The sequence below is a fragment of the Ptychodera flava genome, chromosome 4 (assembly GCF_041260155.1).
Source record: "Ptychodera flava strain L36383 chromosome 4, AS_Pfla_20210202, whole genome shotgun sequence".
Lineage (NCBI taxonomy): Eukaryota > Metazoa > Hemichordata > Enteropneusta > Ptychoderidae > Ptychodera > Ptychodera flava.
In genome coordinates this window covers 21799154-21809434 of record NC_091931.1, presented here as the reverse complement: position 1 = coordinate 21809434, position 10281 = coordinate 21799154, and the positions used below count along the sequence as shown (strand labels likewise).

Sequence of the window (10281 nt, the reverse complement as noted above, 5' to 3'; positions counted from 1 at the left end):
GAAGAGGGTTCGCGCTGGCAGAGTAAACCCACCCTGGGATTGACAGTACAGTGCGTTACAACCGTGTGGATATATAAGCTTACATCAAGCCGTCCCTACCAACCAACCAACCAACCAGGTAACATGTAAGGGACTGGACACAAATTACAGGGGGGGGTGGGCCGGTGTTTTTTGGGGGTGGGTCGCCATTTTTCGCGCAAGCATTTTTGAAGGGTCATAAAATTTTGTGCAAGCCTATGGGGGAGGGTCACCTTTTTTCATGCATCAAAGCTGAAATTGCATGTGCACGTTATGGAATACTGAAAAAAGAAAAAATACCTCCTGGCACTTTCATTTTCTGCCATTACCATTTTCGGCGCGCCCTTCGGGCGCAAATTTCAGGTATAATAAACAATGTATTGATGATCCAAGAAGCCACATTGATTTAAGTTGTCATGATTTCTACTTATTCAACACTATTGTGCATAACTGTCCCCTATAATGACTCTTTCAATAACAATTTGGGAGATTACTTATTTGACATCATTCTCCCATTGACAATACATTGGGTATAGGTCGGTGTCAAACGTTCATGTCACTGTATGTACATTTTTTATTTTTTGAGGACATTGACAGAATACAAACTGTTCAGAATAGTGCATAGTGTCATCAATAACAACTGGAAGCTTCAGGTCGAACAACTTTTGAATAACAATTTAGGATCAGATAACCTATGAGTTATTTGTAGTTTCCTCATAGCCTACAATGTATAGTGAATCAACATTTTGGTGAAATTCCAAAATCAAAGTTCTTGCACAACCATTGACTTGAAACCACTCTAGTCTAATCATGAATATTAATACTAATAATTAGGTGTACATAAATGCACAGGTTTACCAAGTTTTGTATTGGAAAAAAATTATTCATAGTTTCATCATAGACTGCCATGTATAGTGAATGGACATTTCAGTGAAATTCCAAAATCAAATTTCTTGCACACCCATTGACTTGAAACTACTCTAGTCTAATCATGAACATTAATACCAATAATCAAGTGTACATAAATGCACAGATTTTCCTATTTTTGTATTGGAAAAAAAATTATTCATAGTTTCATCATAGACTGCCATGTATAGTAAATCGACATTTAAGTGATATGCCAAAATCAAATTTCTTGCACAACCATTGACTTGAAACCACTCTAGTCTAATCATGAACATTAGTACCAATAATTGAGTGTACATAAATGCACAATTTTACCTATTTTTTTATTGGAAAAAAATTATTCATAGGGTTTCACCATAGACTGCCATGTATAGTGAATCAACATTTCGGTGAAATTCCAAAATCAAATTTCTTGCACACACATGGACTTGTAACCACTCTAGTCTAATCAAGAACATAAATATCAATAATCAAGCATACATAATTACACAGATTTGCCAAGTTTTGTATTTAAAAAAATTATTCATAGTTTCTTCATAGACTACAATGTATAATGGATCCACATTTCATGTGAAATTCCAAAAACAAAGTTATAGTACACAGATGCACGTGTTACCACCCTCTTCTAATCAAACACAATTATGTCAATTATTCAGGGTCATATATACACAAATAGTGCATATTTTTAATTCTGAAAATTTTTTTTTACAGTTTTGTCATAGACTCCCATGTATAGTGGATCAACAATTTATGCGAAATTCCAAAACAAAGTTATTGTACACAGATGCACATTTTACCACCCTCTTCTAATCAAGCACAATTGTGTCAATTATTCAGGGTCCATATATGCACAAATAGTGCAAATTTTTAATTCTGAAAATTTTTGACAGTTTTGTCATAGACTCCCATGTATAGTTTTGTCATAGACTCCCATGTATAGTGGATCAACATTTTGACAGAAATTCCAAAATCAAATATCTTGTTCACATGTGCACTTGTGAACAACCCATGCTAATCAAGTATATCTATATCAGTTATTAAACATCTGTATTGAACAGATACAGCTAGTTTTATACTGGAAAATACACGTTCGTAGTTTTCTTATAGTCGACTACATGTATAGTGAATCAACATTATAGATAAATCTAAAAAATTACATTTTTTGTACAGGCATGCACTTTTTACCTGCCACTTCAAGCAAAGTACATTTACATGAATAACACACATATGATTTGATATTTTTTGGACAACGCGTTATATCGGCCACATTTTGCCTTCCTTTCGGGAGGGCGACTTAAAAAGTATAGCAAGTCAGAAGGGGGTCTTTAACACATTGCGGGTTTTTTTTTTGGGGGGGTATTGAGTAACAGGGGAGGGTCACTTATTTTCATGCACGGATAAGGGGGAGGGTCACTAATTTTTGTGCATGAACTTTTGAAGGGTCACTATTTTTTACGCAGCGGTTTTTCGAAAAACACCGGCCCACCCCCCCCCCTGTAATTTATGTCCAGTCCCTAACATGTATGCTCTAATTTTGTTTCCTTCCAGAAACTATAGTTTTAGCTTTATGACCCTCCCCGTTCCCTCCCTCCCCCCCCCCATGGTAAGGTGACATACAAAGTAGGGGCCTTCTACCACAGTTCGGTACTGTGCTGCAACCCTTTGTGTACGATCTATTGAGTTATTGATCAGAAATAATTTTTTATCCCGACTAAGATCTAAATTTTCAACAATATCGTTGACATACGGGATATTTTTGACTGTGTATTCCTGCGTAGATGTCTTTTATGACAGTCACATTGTAATTGTACAGATAGTTTCTCTTTCTTTGGTCTAAACGTTTCTCGTTTGAGTGCCAGAAGAAAGGACTTTACTCACATACCTGATAAGAGAGTCGATTTTACAAAGAAAGGGTTTACTCAGGTCGCATTTCCCGCTTATTTAATTCACTGTATTGAAATCGTTTGCCATTCACTGCAATTGTACGAAACAAATAACATTGCGGTCTTTCCCGTGTGATCATAACCTATTGTATGTCTCCTGATGTTGTTTCTTCTTTTTCAATTCTGTTATACTTAAATTTAGATTTACACTTGTCTGTATAAGTGGCTGCCAACTGCCATGGCGCTGTTGACGCAAATGAAATGAAATAAAATAAAGTAACATTTGACATTCCACGCAAATAGGCTGTATAGACAAAGTGAACACTTACAGGCTTTTCAACATGATTATCTGGAGTGAAACAGGATGTATATTTCACAGAGAGGACAAAAAGAGTTGGAAGAAAACAAGAAATGAACACTTACGAATTTTGACGTGATTTTTTGGAGTAGGACAGGAAGTCTGTTCAACAGAGAGGACAAAAATATTAAATTACGTCGAAAGAACAGATAATAGAGCTTTTATATATCATGAACACTTGCACTGTGTAAATTGACATTTCACTTCTTATAATCCTTCGAAAAAAACATACATTTATGATGCCCGCGGTTGCCATAGCAACTTCAGTTTTGAATAATTTTTCTGAGGGTCGGTAATGACCTGTTTAAGTAGGACCGTCCACAGAAACTATAGGTGGAGCGCTCCACTGTCTATTCAGAAAACAGACAGCATACAAACATACATCTCCAATAAATGGGCAGACACACCTAAAGTATAGTTGGCGGTACAGAAACATTGCTGTACATTGCACAGTGCTACTCATTCTGTGAAAGGTATCCTGAAACTTTGTTAACATCACGGTTACTTAAAAAAATCGACTTTAATCTGTGTTCACACATGGAGGTAAAAAGAGACTCCATGATTCACACAGATGGAAACACTAAATTCAAGGAATGAAATATATCCATACACACGTGTACTTTTCCCATTGTCTCACACAAACAAAATAAATTCCCTTCAGTATTCTCTTTTGTATTGCTATACAACCAGTATTTTATCATAGGTCACCAAAAGCGGGGTATTTGAACCTACATTGTTAGCCTACTATCATTATTTTCACGCACGGAAAAGCATTTATTTTTTACCGTTTCACATTTTTCACGCACGGAAAAGCATTTAATTTTTACCGTTTCCCCAAAAGAATATGTGATGCTCTCAAACGACGTTTATGAAAATTTACACCAAAGTACCAACCTGAATCTGCTTTTACACTGTATTTGCGTGCTTCTGTTCAATACACCACCGGAAAATTGAAGTCTCGCGGGAACTTAGGTCACGAAGGAAGAATGCTGACGTCATATTCGCTGCTCGCTTTCTGTTAATTGTCAGTCCTCAATCCATGGTCCTCATATTTATTCGTTCGTGTTAACACTGACTAGGTATTTAGTTGGTGTTTTGTCCTTTATTTAAATTTTTTATTAAAGGACAGGGGTCGTCAGAACTGCGCCTGTGCGACTTCTTGATTTCAAACAGTGTATTTCAGGCACGATATCTAAACACTTCACCACGTCAAAATCGCTGCAACATTAAAATTTTACGATGAGCATCATGCAAAACATGTTGTATATGGTACCGCATGCATATATATATATATATATATATATATATATATATATATATATATATATATATATATATATATATATATATATATATATATATATATATATATCTTGTATACATTTTGTATATATATATATATATATATATATATATATATATATATATATATATATATATATATATATATATATAGTATATGAAGACCCTTTGAGCAACTAAAGAGATTGCGTACTGTATTTTCTCATTTTCAACTAATCTACTGTGTACTTTAAGATTCTTCACAGCTCATCATGAGAGAGATTTTGTTTGCAACTGTATATGAACACAGTGTCCTGATTTAGAATCGTCTATATGGCTAAGTCGAAAAACCGCTCTGTCATTTATTTTACAGCCTAGGAAAAATGATTGCCATGTGATCTGAAAATTAGTGTATCACACGTCTGGCAAAACAGACACAATTCTCTCCTAGAAATTAGTGAGGATCATTTTTACACTGCAAGTAGACATGAAGATTGTTTTCCGTAACCTAACATACTATGCATTTGTCATCATCAGATAACTTCTATCAAGGGATATTTGTTTTGATGTAGCATTCCCGGGAGTCGTTTTTCTCGGCAAAAGTGTTTTCTGTAATTTCTGAGTGTGCTTATGTTTAAACACGGGGCGATGTTGAACTGGCTGATCGGTGGTTTACATGTAACAATCCTGTTGTCGGCTCATTGATAAACGTTGCCTGTCCTTTCATGTACTGCAGACAACGTACAACTATAAACTAAACAACCAGGAGTGGCAAACGTGCAGTTGTTTGTCTTGCCATGGAACTACAATGGTCCTGCCGGGGACCCCGGCATTCCCTATCGTTACTCAGGTGACAAAGTCACGCGCACGGGGTCACGCGTTAGTACAAGGAGTATAAATACCTGCTCGCTTCTGTTCCTCTTCAAAAGTAGACACAGCAGCGCCGATACTGATCACATTTTCACTCTTTGTATCAACGTCCAGGAGAATGTAAATTAATGACGGCTCGACCACTTGACATCCTATTTTCGATGTGTCAGACGGCTGGGCCCGGCCTACGATCGTCTCTTCTAAAGATTCGTCCGAGAGTGAGCAGAGGACATGTACTTGAACTTAAAACGACAATTAGTGCAGCTTCTCAGTGCCCCGAAAACGATTGTGAAATTATCAGATTTGGTGACGATTTCCAAATCTACATTGGTGGATTCGAAGTGTTTTCACATTTGCATCACTTCTATATCGAATTTCTATCACTCTATCGTTGGGCAAAAGCGATAATATTACGAGTGGGCGTCTCCGCCGTCGTGTTGATGTCATCAAGAACTTCGATATACCTGCCAAAGTTCTGATTTATATAGTATATTTCATATCAACGCTATTCTAAGATCTTATGATTTTTAGTCTGTTAGACTAAAATTACGTAAAATGCATTCTTGAGTATGGTGCTCCTCCATATGACGTAACCCGACCTCGCGATAAGGCCTTCCTTCTGTGAGCTTTCGGATAAATTTATTCGTTATGAATTTAAGTCTGTCATTTGCCTAAAAAGGTGACGTCATTGATACAAATCTATATCCCTTTCAAGTCTCCTCATACACGGTTAGTGTTTTACATGACGAAGAGTTATATTCAACTTTACAAATATGTATATCATAGATATATAAATATATATATTTCACTATACATTTTGGTTTTTTTTATTTTATTTTATTTTACATATTTTCTACTTACTCGTAATGTATTTATTTAGTTATATATTTATTTTATTTATGTAGTTGTTCTTATTCACTTAGTTAGTTACTTAGCACTTTCAAGTCTACTTTTACACGATTTTTTTTTTTTAAGTGATGAAGAGTTATATTCAACTTTACATATATGTATATCATATTTAAATATATATATATATTTTATATACGTTTTTTTTTTCTCTTATCGTTTTCTTTTTTACGCATTTCTACTTACTCGTAATGTATCTATTTAGTTATATATTTATTTATGTAGTTGTTCTTTATTCACTTAGTTACTTTGTTACAATTAGGTTACTTTGCAATCCCACTACTTTCATGTACACTACCCTCGATATACTTCAGTTTTCTTTTCCTTCTTCGTTTTCTTAAAATGTCTTTGGGAACGGACTAGACTAGCATTTGCTATTTTCCGTTTCCATTTACCCTTTATCACAGCACAACTCAGATGTACATTCATTATTGAATTGTAATATTATTATGATTAAGGGTAATAAAGATTATTATTATTATTATTATAAATCTATAGATATTCGAGGTGTAGCATAGCGTATCATGCACACCGATTTTATCCTGTAATTTCATATTTTCTTGATATTTTGGTACACACGTTTGATTTCCCTCGTGATTTAGCTGGTGTTCTAAGCCATTCCTCGTGCACTGAGCGGAAGTTTTCGCAAGCTCAATTACACTGCGTACTGTTCACATGAAGTAAATACTCCATAATGATCAGGTATAGTCGTTGAATAAAATAACTAAACTTAGAGAGTGACGTCTTTTATTCCCACCCTTTCGTCTGTTGAACTGCTCAGGCTATTATATGTTACATTTCGCGTTGTGGACACATTAAAGTGGCACCCCACTCGGTAACATTTTTAAAGCACATTTTTTTAATGCCAACGGTCGACATTTGACGTGGCGACTGCGCGCTGATCACGAGATATCGATAAAAACATGTCCTCAAAAAAGTATAAGTTTGAATTCCGGTGGCCCACCTAAATTCAGTTTCCGAACATCGAACGTTCGGCACTGGGGCCATTGTCAACTAAGCTATGGAGTACGAGTCTATGCTAACGCTGCTGTACGCCACAGTACCACTCGCGTCGGTGATCGGTCATGCTTCCCGGGGGAAAACCGAGTCTTACTGACTCTGAGAAAACACGGAAAACAAAGTTTGATTCCACCAGAATTCGCATAGGTGACAAGCACAGTTACGTGCGGTTGATACATAGCGGCCGCCGAGTGGTATGCATAGACGCATACCACGCGCGCGGCGTACTGTGTGGCAGACGACAAAATGTAGTCATCAGAGGCGGCTATTTGACACGTAAAAACTGATGTTTATGTGGTGTTGGTTAAAAATATAGTACAACTGATTTAGAACGATGAAAACGACAAAAACTAAGGAGAAGTTTTACAAAACTTACTTGGGGTAATGGCATAATGCTGTATATAAAGTCTTTGCAGTGGGAAGTAAATTAAATGCGTCGTTCGAACTTATTGTAGACTCCCTAGAATATCGTCAATCAGCACAACAACAAACCTTCGGGGGATTTCGGGTCAAAATCAGAAACGATCGTAACTTGAAATTTCGGGGTGTCAAAAATGCGCTCGGGAAATGACATGTTTTTATCGATATCTCGCGATCCGCGCGCAGTCGCCACGTCAAATATCGACCGTTGGCATTAAAAAAAATGTGTTTTAAAAATGTTACCAACTGGGAGTGCCTCTTTAATTCTACTATAGAAATAACGGGCGACGCGCTGACCATTAACGTTTATTTGTGGGCAAGGGCGAGAGAAAGCCAAAAATTAACGGGCGAGGCTTGCCGAGCCCGTTAATTTGGCTTTCCTCGAGCCCGCGCCCACAAATAAACGTTAATGGTCAGAGCGGAGTCTGTTATTTCCATTATATTATCAGCGAACCCAAGAAAACCGTCAAAATTTCCGAAAATTTCAGGAGCGAACGACAACTGGGCCCCAGAAACTGAGCAATACGCGACGCACTGTCACGCGCGCTGTAAAAAATTAGCAAATCCGGGGATGTTTTCAGAAAAAAAAATATCTCAACTTGACCTACAAGTGCTCTATTTTATTTTGATATTGATTATGATTTACGTTTCAGCTGTAAAGTTACGATACTTTTAGTTGTTAATCTTATTATTCATATTCACGGGCATGTAAACAGACCATTACTGTGTATTTGTGGTCAGTCACGTGGTTCAGCTCGCCCAATCAAAATGCGACAGGCAGGGCATGGTAATATAATTTTTTTTAATTTCATGTTTGCAAAATTTGTAAGTTTGTCATTGGTACTCTCTGAGGTTTCGGTACAAAATGTTGAGCGCAGCCTGTATCACAAATAGTTTTAAGTAAACAACTAAGATATCGTGGACTATAGGCTCAACTTTTTTGTGCAAAAGAACCATTTATTTTGATGTACAGAATTCGTTTTTCAATCTCTATAAGTATATGAAATTTGACGTACATACATACATACATACATACATACATACATACATACATACATACATACATATATAGAAATACATTTATATGTCACATGTCACAAAAATTGTGCTTCAGCGAAGCCTATAGCATTCACAAAATGACAACAAATAAAAACATTGGTATCCATTCATTGAGTATACCGTCATTATTTTACAGCGTGCAATATGAAGACCTTGACGCTAATGGTATTTTTTTGTGTTGGCATGGCAGTTGTTGAAGCCTTTGGTAAGGAAATAAATAATATTGCATGTAAATTTATCGAGCAACGACTACCATTTCATACCCTGTCGATTTCTCTTAACAATGTCACGCCGCTCCAACGACCTCGGATATAATGACTTTTATTAACAGGACAAATTAAAGTCGCATTTCTTTGACTTTTTGTTATAGCTACAAAACATGGAACACTTGCATAAAGTCACTCAGTGTACGAAATGACGATGGTACATAACTGTAAAAGTGTCAAAAATCATCCCTTTGCTGAATGCAAAATGGACTTTTCTCCTATTCAGACTTGCTTTCCCATGACACATAAACGTTGCCTCAGTGTGAGGGAAAGCTGCTATGCTTATCTACATGAAAGGCACCGCCAATTAAGATTTCATGATAAAAGCTTTCCTAAGGTCCAAACTTTGTGTAAAATCTTATGATCAGCCATGTATGGTGAGAGTTGTGCTCGGAGACTTGATTTTTCAGTACACACCGTAAAACGTTTCAACGTGACAGAATGTTTAATCCTCTTGTTGCTCAATACTTTGTAGTGCACCAGAGAATTATTTCTCCATCCAGAGCTTTCGACAACTATCCAGCCGTCTTCATCAATGGTGTTGATTAGCACCACTGCGCATGCGTCATCTCAAAATATTAAGGTTCCCAAACATATTTTAGGGGATTCCCAAGGTCATTATTTTTTTATGGTAGAAAATGTTAAAATATTGGATCGCGAGCTGGTCTAAGATGTGTATAAGGGAAGCTATGTACATAAGAAGACATAAACCCGTGTTAATATATCGGGATGGCGGTTGTTATCAATTGCCTCGAATCTGGGATAATATTTTAAGACAGATAGACAGATAGATAGATAGACAGATAGATAGATAGATAGATAGATAGATAGATAGATAGATAGATGGATGGATGGATGGATGGATGGATGGATGGATGGATGGATGGATGGGTAGATCGATGGATAGATGGATCGATCGATCGATGGATAGACGAATGGACGGATTGATGGACAGACGGATGGATGGATGGTTGGATGGACAGATGAGGACGGATTAAGGGACAGGAGGACGTATGGGTGAAATGATGGATGGATGGGTGAATGAGAGGACGAACTGATTGATGGATGGATACGGATAGGTGGATAGCAAGAAAGATAGCTATATAGGCAAATATATAGACAAATAGATAGGTAGATGGGCTGTTAGCCATTGGTAGGTTGCTTGGATGCAAATGTTGCGGAATATCATCGAAAATAACAAACAATAAAAAGACTGTGCCACACTGACTCGAAAACAAGGGCTCTGAATTGTCCAAAGTTACATTGTATTTCAAAGTTTGTTTCACAGTTGTCT

At 36.7% G+C, this 10281-nt stretch overlaps 1 long non-coding RNA gene across 1 annotated transcript in view; it reads left to right on the top strand.

Annotated features, from left to right (window-relative positions):
- The window catches only part of LOC139130449 (uncharacterized), an 11214-nt gene continuing 933 nt past the window's right edge, over positions 1-10281 (top strand). Inside the window, exons 1-2 of the long non-coding RNA XR_011551858.1 lie at positions 1-118; positions 8858-8926. This is a non-coding gene — a long non-coding RNA (uncharacterized lncRNA). The remainder of the gene's footprint in view (positions 119-8857; positions 8927-10281) is intronic.